Source organism: Podarcis raffonei, chromosome 7, assembly GCF_027172205.1.
Source record: "Podarcis raffonei isolate rPodRaf1 chromosome 7, rPodRaf1.pri, whole genome shotgun sequence".
Taxonomy (NCBI): domain Eukaryota; kingdom Metazoa; phylum Chordata; class Lepidosauria; order Squamata; family Lacertidae; genus Podarcis; species Podarcis raffonei.
Window position 1 is genome coordinate 51,395,853 of NC_070608.1, and position 13,520 is coordinate 51,409,372.

Sequence of the window (13,520 nt, forward strand, 5' to 3'; positions counted from 1 at the left end):
AGAAGGCTTCTTTTGCCCTGCAGAAGCATCACTAGGAAGAAGAATGCCTTGGATAATGAAACCATCTCATGAGGATCTCCCCCCTCTTTTTGTTTGTTTGTTCTTTTTTCTACCAGCTAAGGTACTTTGGTCACAGATCAGTGTTTGTATGGCTAATGCATTCCATGAGTCTCCCCTACCCTTCTCTTCCCTGGCAGAGCTGACTACAAAATGTCCAAAGCTTTGCAATGTCAGTGTGTTGTTAATATCTCTACAGTAAACTCTTAAGTGAATCTGACAGTTGATAGTGATTATTAACCTTGCGCTGAACCAGTAATTAATCCATTCAAGCTGTAAAGGAGAGAGAGAGAGAGATGGGGAAAGGGAGAACGCAAAGCAAACTTGCCTGCTGTGGCTCAGTGATTCTGCTGAATCCAAGTGCCCTAATCTGATATTATTTAAACTCATTAGTATTCCCTGTCTAATCTGGAGATTTATTACATACATCATTCCCTTATAGCTCATACACTCATTTGCAATTTCCAAGAAGCAATTCCTTCCTCGGCAGATTTCAGTCTTGGCAGAAATGAATGAAATAAATGAAATGGAAGGAAATGAAATAAATATTTCTTTTTAAACAACAACAACATAATATTATTGAAACATTAGTTCCTAGGTGTATTCAGTTTCTTCTCTTATGCCAATAATTCCTTCACGCTTGCACCACTGCTGCACAGATCAGTTCCCACCAAGTCAAACTTTTATACAGAAAATAAAGGACATGTTTGGTTGTTTTATTATTTATTTAATAATCATATTGGGTTCTCATCTTTCCCCTCTCCTCATTTAATCCTCACAACAACCTTGTGAGATACGATACCTGAGAGGCAGTGAAAAGCCCAAGGTCCCCCAGGGAGTTTTATGGTCAAGTGGGAATTTGAACCCTGGTCTCCCAGGTCATAGTCTAATGCTCTCTAACCACTACACCACACTGACTCTGTAATGTTTGAACTGAACACAGTAGATGTTGAAAAGCTAAACATAATTTAGTGTGTGTGTGTGTGTGTGTGTGTGTGTATGTGTTGTGTGTGTGTGTGTAGTACTCCCATACAGTTTGGGAGGTTTGGGGGTGGATAGGAATTTCTCATAAAACCATATTTAGATTCTGATAATAATCCTAATTATTATTATTTTTATATTCCGGGCAGTATTGTTTTCTGATTTTACTCAAATGGTTTTGTGTGTGTGTGTGTGTGTGTGTGTGTGTGTGTTTTAAAAAAAACAGAACTGTATCATATATATTGGACATACACAGTGCTTTTTTTCTTAAAAAATGTTTAGGGATACTCTCATTTTGACTCAAGAAAATCACCATAAACGCTCGCTTCTGTCTGAGACTCAGGAAACACCGTGGCAGGAAGTGAGGCCGCCATCAGGGGTATCAATGGAACTGACAATTCACCGCGCTAGAGAATAAACTTTTTTTTTAAGTTTCTTCTCCCATTAGATTCAAAAAATGTTTAGGGGAATGCATCCCCCTGCATACTCCCAGAAAAAAAGGACTGGGCAGACACATGATCCCGTGAATGCTAAACAGTAGGATTTACTAGCTTTCTCTTTAAAGGAAGAAAGTTACTCAGTACAAGATTATACTAATTTCTGGTGTTAAAGATCTTACTGATATTGCCACACAATGCAGCCACCATTTTGTATTGTTAGCAGCGGTGATTTGAGTTACATAATAAGTTATATTCCATAAGAATTATATATACACTTCATACTTTCTGTTCATCGCTACATTATTTGATAGCTGCTGTTGAATAGCTAATTATCAGGCAGACAGTTCTAAGTTCTTCTGATAATTCCTTGCCTGACATTTTTAGAGCAATCAACAGCCTAAGCAGAAAAACTAGTTAGGTAAAGATTGAAGGGGATGCATTGAAGGATAATTCTATTATTGTTGCATTTATTTTATTACTGTAGCTTTTAAAACCACACGTTCATATAAAACATTGCAAGGGTGCATATACCTTAAAAACACAATACTACAATAAAAATATTCAACACTTCAGTAAAGTAAAAACTGGTCAGCAGTTTTTGGTCAGTGTCTGAAAGGGACATTGGAAAGACATTCCACAGAGCAGGACCTGCTGAATTTAAAGCTTGGTCCTTGATAAAGGCCAGCTAAGCCCTCAGGGGCATGTGGGACCACCAAAAGTGTTCCACAAGAAGTCCTCAGAGATTGAAGTGGCCCATAAGGATCAGATGGTCCTTGAGATACTTTTGGCCGTGTGGACCATTTGAAGATGGAACACTTAAACCATAAATGAAAACTGCATTTGTAAATATTCTTGATTGAAATGTAAATACATAATTGTGGGGAAATTAGATGCTTAAGAGCAAATGAATGTAAAATCAACCAACTCCTGCCTTCAGTAGCTAATATGACCCTCTTAAATCTGCCTTTAAAGAGGCTCCGGACTGGACTCCTAGCTCACCTTGGCTCAAGTTAAACCCTGCTCCCAGTTACCTTCTTCTGCTGATAAAGTTCTTGGTATTAAACTTCAAGGAATGGTCAGGAAATCAGGTCCTTGCTATATGCTGACAGGTGGTGAATTGACAACTCACTTCAACTCCTATTTAACGATACAGATCAAGTGGACCAGAACAGAGCTGCAGATAAGACTATTTTGGTCATGGGTATCTGGCTATGGAATTAACTTCAAGAACAGATTAGAATAATTCAGAGTCTGGCCACCTCTGAGGTCATACTTCAGGACCTTCTCCTCTGATAAAGCTTTTCCATCATGCTGATACTTGTTAGCATCTCCTATTTTGTTTGCTCTTCAGATGGGGCTCCACATAACCTATGAGGGAAGGGAGTACAAGGTTTTCTGAAGGGCATCAAGAGCCCTGGCCATCTCATTAACTAAAAATAAATAAAATAGAATCCGGGACTTCAGAAAAGCACTCCTCTAAAAGAAGTTAATTCATGAAGACTCCACAGCAGTAACATATCAACTTGAACACGGAAGATTTTTTTTTTATGAACACATGAATTTTCCCTTTCAAATAATTTTAATTTGCCTAATAGCTGCAACATAAACCTGTGAAGTTATGAATGATTGCAAAGAAATATTCGCAGAGCAAAATAAAGTTAAATCTCATTGACTCCTACAACTGGGCTGCTCTTGTGAGCTTCAGGACCCAAACGACTACTATTTTTGTAACAATACATTTTAATCAGACTTATTAAAGCTTATTATAATGTAAGCGGTTCATTGCCTCATGACAAAACCAGAACATTTCTGAAGTTGGGTGGATTGTGGACTCCAGTTAAGTGCAGTATGACCTACAGCCTGAAATGTGAGCGTGCCACTCATAAAATGAGGTATAAGCAGCCTAGCATGGCATGAGGACACAACTGCTGTCCTCAACAGAAGTGTCTCACAAGTGGGGCAGAGCCAGTAGGCAAGCTTCCCAGCAGGTGGGTCACTGTTGCTTACTGGGAGGGGAAGGGGACTGAGAAGTCAGCATCAGTCTTATGAGTTGATGCATTTGCCCCACACCAACCTCCTTGCTACTTCGCCCCTTCACATCTTGATCCTGGTAAACAACAGTTGCCTGAAGATATAATTAGTGCTTACTGGAAGGACAGATCCTGAAGCTGAGGCTCCAATACTTTGGCCACCTCATGAGAAGAGAAGACTCCCTGGAAAAGACCCTGATGTTGGGAAAGATTGAGGGCACAAGGAGAAGGGGACGGCAGAGGACGAGATGGTTGGACAGTGTTCTCAAAACTACCAGCATGAGTTTGACCAAACTGTGGGAGGCAGTGGAAGACAGAAGTGCCTAGCGTGCTCTGGTCCATGGGGTCACGAAGAGTCGGACACGACTAAACGACTAAACAACAACAACATAATTATTGTGGGTAGTATTCAAGTTTGACTTAAAGAAGACCCCTTGAAATGCATCACCCTAACATAGCTATTTTCATTAATTTCAGTGGGTCTGCTATGAGTCAAACCTAGTTGAATTCCACTCTGTCTGCTAATTACCAGGGTAGATGTAATAATTACTGCATGTTAAAGACTTGGAAGTTGTACAAGATTTGGTTCAGACCTTTATTCAGTGCTTTGGAAAACAAACCATTTTCATGTGAAGTGCTTCAGAGGCTATCCAGTTCAGGTTTGAATCCAAAACCTGATTAGGAGAAATGAAATTTCATATCTCCCCTATTCACTATTATGGGGAAAGTGAAAAATGACTACAGCTTATTTTCCTTGTAACAGAGCAGAACAAAATTTGTGGGCATGGCAGCCCTTTCTGAATGGATGAAGCTGGACAAATTACATACAAATGAACTCGGGGGTTTTGTTTGGACATCTGCCTGCCTGCCTACCAACCTACTCTGCCTTTTTTCTCTTTTGGGGGAGTAAAATTTGATGAAAATTGCTGGCAGGTTAGCACCTCCTGAGGGAATATATTCTTCCAATACCCTGATATCTCGAGAGTTATGATGAATGAACAAAACAGCTTCAGGCTTGTGTTCTGCTCAATTGACACCAAAACCCAGTGCAACTGTGTGGGCATGTGACACTGTGGCAGAAGGATTTGAATGCACAGCATTTTGCGGATGTTTTATCTGCACCATTTTATTTTTTAACATCCAAATATCCATCTCATTGGTCTTTGCCTTGGTTCAGGGTGCTTCAGAAACATCCCACTTGATACTCAAAAAGTCCCAGATCTGTCCAGAGTGGCCCAGTTCATTTCAGGATTCACCCAAATCCAATGCACATCTCTATTTAAGACCCCCTTCTAACATGAAATTGAAGAGATCAGATGCTGTCTTCCAAAACTTCATCCCCTCCGTCTGCAAACCAGTAAGCATTCAGCGATTTCCTTCCCTGCACTGCATATCTTAGAGAAACAGCATTTTGTTAACTTAGTCGTAATACTGTATGCAGAAATACAATGATGATCATTTACTTAATATGCCAACCAGATATGCCAAAAAAACTGTGCAAAAGAATAAAATCACTGTTCAAAGTGATGTACAATCAAAATAAAGAATATCAATTAAGTGTGACTTATTCTGATTTTAAAAATATTAAATTGTACATATATGGAATTTGGGCTCCAAGCACTGCCTAGTGGTCCCACAAACATTGCTTTCATTGAAATCATGTCAACATGCACACTAAGTATAGCTCTCTTAAAATATGTTTGGCTTTTCTCTTACCTGATTTCTATTTCAGCTTTTCTGTCAGCTTAATTGAGTCTTCACAGCATGTAAACCATTACAGTTCTTCAGAATGCACAGAAATTAAACTCCTGAAGGATCCTGTGGCAGAAGTGACAAGCATTTGCTGACAAGCTACAACAGGGAACAGGGGAATTTCTACCTTCTTTGTGTTGCTATAGTATTCTTTGTACTATAGAGCACAAATTGATTTTTATAGATTTACAGCTGAAACTTGTTGAAGACTTTAATGCTCCACTTTTTTTCCACCACTCCCAGATTTCTCTCAGCCTCCAGTCTGATTAAGAGTTCTGGAGAACTCAAAAGCGTACTTGTTTTTTGACATCTTGATTGGTTTGAATAAAAGGGATTACTATATTGTAGATTTGGGGTTTCCTTATGGACCAACATGGGAATTGTGACTTGCCAATGGCTGCTCAATAAGATTGTTGCTAAACGAGGATTTCCTGCTGATGAAAAAGCACCACCATCTTCCCAAGGAAGTATCAATATGAATGAAATATCAATTGTTCCGGGTGCCCAGGACCAGGACAACTACATCCATAATTATTATCAATGCCAAAACTTTTCTCTGACCCTTTTCCAATTCCCAGGGGTGATATATTTTTGCCCCTCATCCTGTGAGTGTCCAGAAACTGCTGGGCCCAAAGTGATGGCCCAGTTCCAAACCAACAATGCATGTTGGAATAGATTGTTTATAATGCTTTCAGAAAAAGACCCAAACTGTAGGACTTCTCCATATTTATTTTTTAAAAAATATAGTTTTCCTATTACATTTCTGAATGTTTGCTGTGTGCAGAAAATTGCCAGATCTGCACAGCAAGCTGGTTCTTGTGAATGGCTTGCTGTGTGGAGCTAGCAGTCACAGTCACCACTAATGTGTGTAGAAACTTCTCACATTTGTTTCCCTTTAGCTTCCCAGCTATTTTGTTTGATGCTTTTTCACAGGGGTGCCAGTACTGCTACTTTCATGACAAGAGGAGCACTGCATTCATTGTTCTTTCAAGGATTGGGTCAAGCTCTATGGGGATTTCATGGTTCGAGTCTAATATACACTGTCACAATATTTTCTTTTTCACTGAGTGAACACATCAGGGCTTCCTGTCCCTTTCCTTAACCCTATGTCTGCTGACTAGCCACCAAATGCACACAGTATTTAACCTGCTAAGAGCAATGTCTATGCTGCTCAGAGGTCACCAGCTAGCTTGTGCTGCAGAGTAATGCACTATACTTTGTACCATCCCCAGGAGATGAAAAGCAACATCTGCTTCCTGACAAGCTGTGTAGTCCTGAAGTGAGAGATTTATTAGGTTAGTCTTGATCTATGGTCTCCCATGAGGCAGGGTGTGTTGCATTACCATACAGCCATCAGGCACAGCTAATTCAGCTTCCTAAAAGGTGAACTTCAAAGGTTTGCATTAATTAGGAAAAAAATTAAAATCACCTTTCCCCTCCCTGCCAGCCAAGGGGAAATGCACAGCTTTGGAATTACAACTAAAGTACAATTAATCGCTCTGAATACCTGAAGGTCAGCTTCTCTTTTTCTTATCTGTGTAAGCTTGAAGAATTTATAAAAGATCCTGCAGGACCTACTGGTATTCCCCTACCTCTGAAGTGCTCTCTGCTGACCAACTGGAAATCAATTCATTATTGGATTGATTAATTTTCAATATTTATATAGTGCTTTCAGGCACAAAGAGGCCACAATGCATTTTCCAATGCAGTCAGTAAAAGCACTCATTTGTAATATTATAACACTGAAGCAGAAGCGCAAATAAAATATCATAAAATCAACATGACAAGAATACTATAGTTTCATACTGTACCATGAGCTAGAGTGGGCTTACTCCATGGGTTTAGAGATATGTTTTGACTAGATGATGGAAGCTTACTCTACTTTTGAGATGATTGAGGAGTGCTTCTGGGTGTCCTTCCTTTCATTCTACAAATCATCGAGCCAATGGGCTGCACTCTGCCTTCCCATGTGCCCACACTTCAAGTAAGTCCCATAGGAAGCTCATCCCATGAGTATCAGGAAGTGTGGACAGCCAAGAAAGACACAAACTTGCAATGATAAGCAGTAGCAGTCAGTGGAAAACCAAATGCCAGGCTCACTGCTGGAAGAAGGACAAGGTGGCAAGGAAGTTGGGGTGTTATGAGCGCAGTGTTGGGAGCCCATGTAAACAGTACAGCCTCACCCTGCCCCTCCTACTGACCAATACTGATGCTATGTTGTTGTTGTCGTTTAGTCATGTCCGACTCTTCGTGACCCCACGGACCAGAGCACGCCAGGCATTCCTGTCTTCCACTGCCTCCTGCAGCTTGGTCAGACTCATGTTCGTAGCTTTGAGAACACTGTCCAACCATCTCATCCTCTGTCGTCCCCTTCTCCTTGTGCCCTCAATCTTTCCCAGCATCAGGGTCTTTTCCAGGGAGTCTTCTCTTCTCATGAGGTGGCCAAAGTACTGGAGCCTCAACTAAGCTCAAAAAACACCATTCTCCAAAATTCTAATTAAAAAACCTACCCTCAAATGTCCTAATGAGAAAAATGGAATCTTCTTTTACAAAGGAATACAACATTTGAGAAAGTTTTGGCACAGTACTGCTTTCTTTGTATGATTGCTTGAGTTGCTGTTTCTAATTGTATCCTTATTATTACTGAATTATCTCACGCACCACACTGCTCCCCTTGAAATCAATACTGCTGTTCTTGAGATGTAAAGTGCTACATGTGTTCTAAGGCAATCCTTATTCCCCGCTGCAGTCCCTTGCATTTTGCTTCTTTATGCTGAAGATATATTTCACTGGAAACTTTTCACTAGATATATTATCAAGCATGATGATGATCTATGGCCAGGTTCCTTTCAGTAAAACGGTTCAGAATAACCAATCACAGGGGGGAGTTTGCCAGAAGTGTTTAGATCAGATTTAGTTTCTCAGCCAGAAGATGGGAGAGGACTGGAGGATGAGAAAAGGGAAGGAAGATACTGACTTTACTAAAAACAGTTTAAGTGTTGTCAGTTCTGGTTAGGTGTTGTTTCTTGATAATTAGCTGGAGACATGCTTGAAACGACTTCAAAGCACATTTTAAATGAGGCCATACTGTGGAGTCCACAGAAATACAACACTAACTATTCAGTGCAATGTTAAGGAGTGCTGGATGTTTATTAAGCTAAGCACGTCCTTCTCATATGTAAACTTTAATCAAATACACACACACAAAAAAAATATTCTGTTTTGTAGTGTTTTGTTGTATGTTACAGTATTGTTGTCCTCTCCTGCTGCAGTTGCAACATAGCAAGCTATGTGACAGTCTAAAAAAGCTAGATGACAAAGTCTCATAATTTTTAATCCTTTAAGTCATGGGTGCAGGAACTTCCCCTGCCCAAGGGCCTCCTTCCTTTTTGGGCAACTTTCTCAGGGCTGCATATAAGTGGTGGGAATGGCCAGAGACAAAAAGGCGAAAGATGTGACTCTTAGCTTTGCGCCAGTCGCATCTCTCCATCCAGACAAGTGTAAGGCATTGCCACAGTTCAGATACACTAGTCAGGTAAAAGAACTTGAGAGTTCAGAGCAGGGCCAGTGAGAAGAAGAATGTAAGGAAGTGATATGGCCTGAGGAAAGCACTTGTAGTGCATCTCTCTCACACACAGATTGCCCCTATTGAGAAGAAGGGGCAATTCCAATTTCCAACATTCCTCTCACACCACAGATACCTTCTGGTGTGAAGGAAATTTAGCCTGGCATGGTGGTATGTAGGCACTGCAGTGCAAAAGGAACATTAGAAATTGGTCAGAAGTGCTACCATTATAATCAGTAAAACTAACACTACAAATGCCATGCTTGAATGCAGGGAAACAGGCAACCTTGAATACTTTCTCCCCCTCAGGACATTTTCAGAAAAATGTACAATACGAGGTTTGCCTTTATAGGCTAATGAAGGTCAATTCAAAATAAAATCTTAAAACCTTTAATTAAGCCTGGATAAATTAAACCAGTCATTATAAAGCTAGAAGTAAAACCATGCTTTGTTGCCCAGGTGATACAATGAGCATAAGAAGAGCATTGCTGGATCAAGCCAATGGCCCATATAGTCGAGTATCCTGTACTCAAAGTGGCCAACCAGTTGCCTGTGGGAAACTCTCCACAATTTCCATATAAGTGGTTTTTGAAAACACAGAGACACCAGGCATTTTAATAACCTTGAAGACCCCCCTTTTACACTAGATGACAGCATAGATGGTTCAGGACATGGCCTCTGGGCACAATTTTAGTCCATGTGTCCCTTCTTTCAACACCCGGGAAAGTCACTTGAACAACCTCTCTTGCATCTGTAAATAAGTTTCAAGAAGCTGTCTCTTTAGTTGGCTGACATATCTTATTGTAGGGAGTATCTGAAGAACATGATACAAAGCAATAGTGGCAAAATCCAGTTCATAGCGTACATTATAAATTGGCTGTCATTTCTGTTAATTCTGATTCATGCAGTCTAGATGTGTTACAGTGCTAACACAGGAGACACTTTCAGAAGTTGAAATAGCAGCTTCCTTGAGTGGGGCATGCTGTCACTTTGTTCTGGGGGTGAACATTTTTGGTGATTTGTTGCTCCTGTGAGTAAATCACTTTCACAGACAGACATTCATGCTTGTCAAAGCTTATTTATGATGCACTTTGCATCAAGGCTACCTCTGAGTGTGTGGACTGACCTGCAATTGCTGTCCCAATCAAGCACCACCACCCCAATTGGCAGGTGGCCATTTTTTTATTAATAAATTTAGGGACTGGGGGTCAAACCAGTTTGGAGAGCCCTTATCAGTGTTGAGGGATTCTCCTTTAAATCTTTTGTAGTTGTAGGTGGCTAAAATGAGTGACATGTTTTATACCTCTAACTGACAAGGGGACTGTATTGCCTTCCTTAGGTTTAGTTCAGGCTTGGACATTGTGGTACTAGGCAAACATCATGGTGGACTTTCTCTGAACATCTTATAGGCATACTGGTCCTAGCCAAGTATTTTAAAGCTCCTTCAATAAAATTGTGGCCCAAACAATCCTGTCTCTTTCGTTCTACCCTCAGCAATAAACCATTTAAGGTTTATCCAAAGTTGAAAGCCATGAGGAGTATGTCTGAGTCAACAATGGAGAAAACCTAGGCACAAATAATGAGACCAAGAGTTATGAATTAAGCCCTTGCTTCAAGATGATCCACAGTATTTCTGGTGGTGTTTGGTACTTGAATGTAGCCAGAAGCTCAGCAAAATAAATCTGCTTCCCAAATCCCTCAGCATTAAGCTGGGAAGGAGAGACAAAAAAATCAGAAACACACGCAGCGTTTACAAGTAGATAAAAGCAGACAGATTTGACAGTTTGTCTCTGGACCAAACAAATTTATTGACAGTCCACCTTTGAAGCATTTGGCACCACTCCGTTTACGAACAGAAGAACAGGGTGAGATACACTTATTATAAGGAAAGGGTCGCGGGAGGCAGGGAGGGAAGAAGAGAATTGTGTGCCTGTGCCACCCCCTCCTTCTTCCACAGGTCAACAATGGAAGAGCGGCAAAGCAATTCTGAACTTCGTGTTGCATTACAATCTCAACTGGATTGTTATATTTGAATTATGGTGTCTTGTGTTTAATAAGTATGCAGATCTTTGCAAGAAGGGGCAGTGCAATATCACACAGGGCAAACCATATCTGGGTAATGAACAGCCATGAATCGGTATTTACAAGCAGTTTAATTTCCGAGGTCAAGACTCACAAAGAAGTTATGTTCCTTATTAATTCATTAGAGGTGCAGGGCTATTTTATTGGAATATAAAAGATAACCCTAACTTTGATTTAAACAAGCTGGTAAATCCAGAGCTTAAACGATTCTGCTATAAACAAGGAGCTTTTAAAAAGAGAAGAGTCTATTGTGCATAACACTTCTATTTCTAACAACATAAATGTTAATGTGATAATAAAGCTGCTAATACATTGCTCTAAGACATTCGCTTCATATAAACAATGGCGTAGTTTTCAAATTTACTTTTAGCATTTTGTGGACACAGTGATGGAAAAACTGCTCATATCTGGAGCCACCTCTGTCTCCCTCAATAACCTACACATCACTTTGCGTGTGTGTGAGCTAGGGAGGAGGAAAAAGGTCGTTCACACTTAAGGTAGATCTACTGAATTTGCACTTTGCGAAACACAATGCGAACTGTCACAGTCATCCCGCAAAATTCACACATTTCACATTTTGCAATACGATTCTACAGCCAAGTAATGTGTGTAAAGAACACATATTTTATTTATTTCATAAAATGTATACACCTCTTGATTGTAAAAAACCTGGTTTATGAAAAAGATAAAACAAAATAATCAATAAAAGCAATTAACAATAATTTAAGACATTCAAAAGAAAATCAAAATCAACAATTAACAATTAACTAAAACAGATTAAAACATGAGCTTTTGCATTAAGTTAGTTTTGTTGCTTGTATTTATTCTTTTTCTTATTTAAAAAGACCCTAGTGCTTGTGTAGGGTGGATGGTAGGAAGACAGATCATAACATTTCTTGCAAACTAATAAGAACTCCAGTATTACCAGAACCTGAAAACTATTGAAACATTCTAACAAAAGGTAAATAGATTTGAAGACCTAACCAGCAATTATTGTGTCAGGGCACGGTGATAAGGAACGCTGATAACAAAGTTAATGGCAGGATAGGTGGCAGTCTATCGGCTGGAATAAATTGTTAGGTATGCATGGAAGTATGTAGTTAGTTCCAGGGTAGTCAGAAATCACTCCATCTATTTCCTATTCCAGCCTTCATATGGTTTCATCGGCAGTCAAACTGCAACACCCATGCACATGAAGGAAGTATTGGCACACTTGAAGTAGGCAAAGTGGGGAGTGAAATCCTGGCAGCTGAGTAAGAGAGGAAATAGAATGGAGTAGCTTGAGATGGAGTGTGTGTGTTGTGTGTGTGTGTGTGTGTGTGTGTGTGTGTGTGTGTGTTTGCATCTCTGCATATATCTGTGTGTATATGAACATAGGCATGAACATGCACACACATATACAGATCTAGCAGGGGGAAAAATAGCCAGCAGCCTGGTGAGAGGCATTATCACTCATCTAGTCTCTGGGCAATCATGTTGAGGCCACTTACCTGGAGATAGAGAGGAAGGGGTGAGACACCAATGAGGTCTGTGTGGTGTAAATACACCGGCAGACGTTCTGAATTGGTTCAAATGGTGTATTTGCATAGCACTGAACTTTCTGCTGCCTTGCCACTCTCCCACTACCTCCTAGAAGTGATACAGCTGACCAGAGGTCAGTTGAGCAGTGAGGCCCCACCACATTGCCCACTATTGGCAGAATGAATGACTGTTTGGGCAAGTCACTTTCTTGTTCACACTGAGAAGTTATTTTTAGATGTTCCCAGAACTGAGCACTACCCAGAGAAAGCAATGGAGAAATCCAAGATGTCCACATAGCACTCCCTGCCAAATGCAGAATTGTGGGTGGGAAGCCAACTGCAGGCAGAGCACCTTAAAAAGTTCAGTAAGAAGTGAGCATGCTTGGCCAGTATAGAATGCTGACTGGCTACTGGAGACAATGGAAAATTCTCTCTGTGTGTGAATGGACTGGAGTGGCCACAATCCTAAATAGAAGCACTCAGAACTGCAACTTTCTATTGCAGGACATAATTTGTGTGCTCTGATTTCATGATCAAGTTCATAAATTTATAAGAAATGTTGCTTTGTTGGTAAAAAGCCAAATTTCAATGATTCAAATAAAATTTTGAAACAAAATACCTTTGAAACAAAATACCTTTGATTTTCTTTCTTCTTCCAACAACCTGTATAGTAATAGGTAAATGTAAAGGTACCCCTGACCATTAGGTCCAGGTGTGGATGACTCTGGGGTTGCGCACTCATCTCGCTCTATAGGCAAAGGGAGCCGGCGTTTGTCCGCAGTTTCCAGGTCATGTGGCCAGCATGACTAAGCTGCTTCTGGCAAACCAGAGCAGTGCATGAAAACACCTTCCTGCCAGAGCAGTACCTATTTATATACTTGCACTTGACGTGCTTTGGAACCTCTATGTGGGAAGGAGCTGGAATCGAACAACGGGAACTCACCCCGTCGCGGGGATTCGAACCGCCAACCTTCTGATTGGCAAGCCCCAGGTTCTGTGGTTCATACCACAATGCCATCCATGTCCCATGTGTAGAAATAGCTCCATGCTAATCTATGAGTGGAAAACATGAAGTTCTGAAGAGCAATGCCCA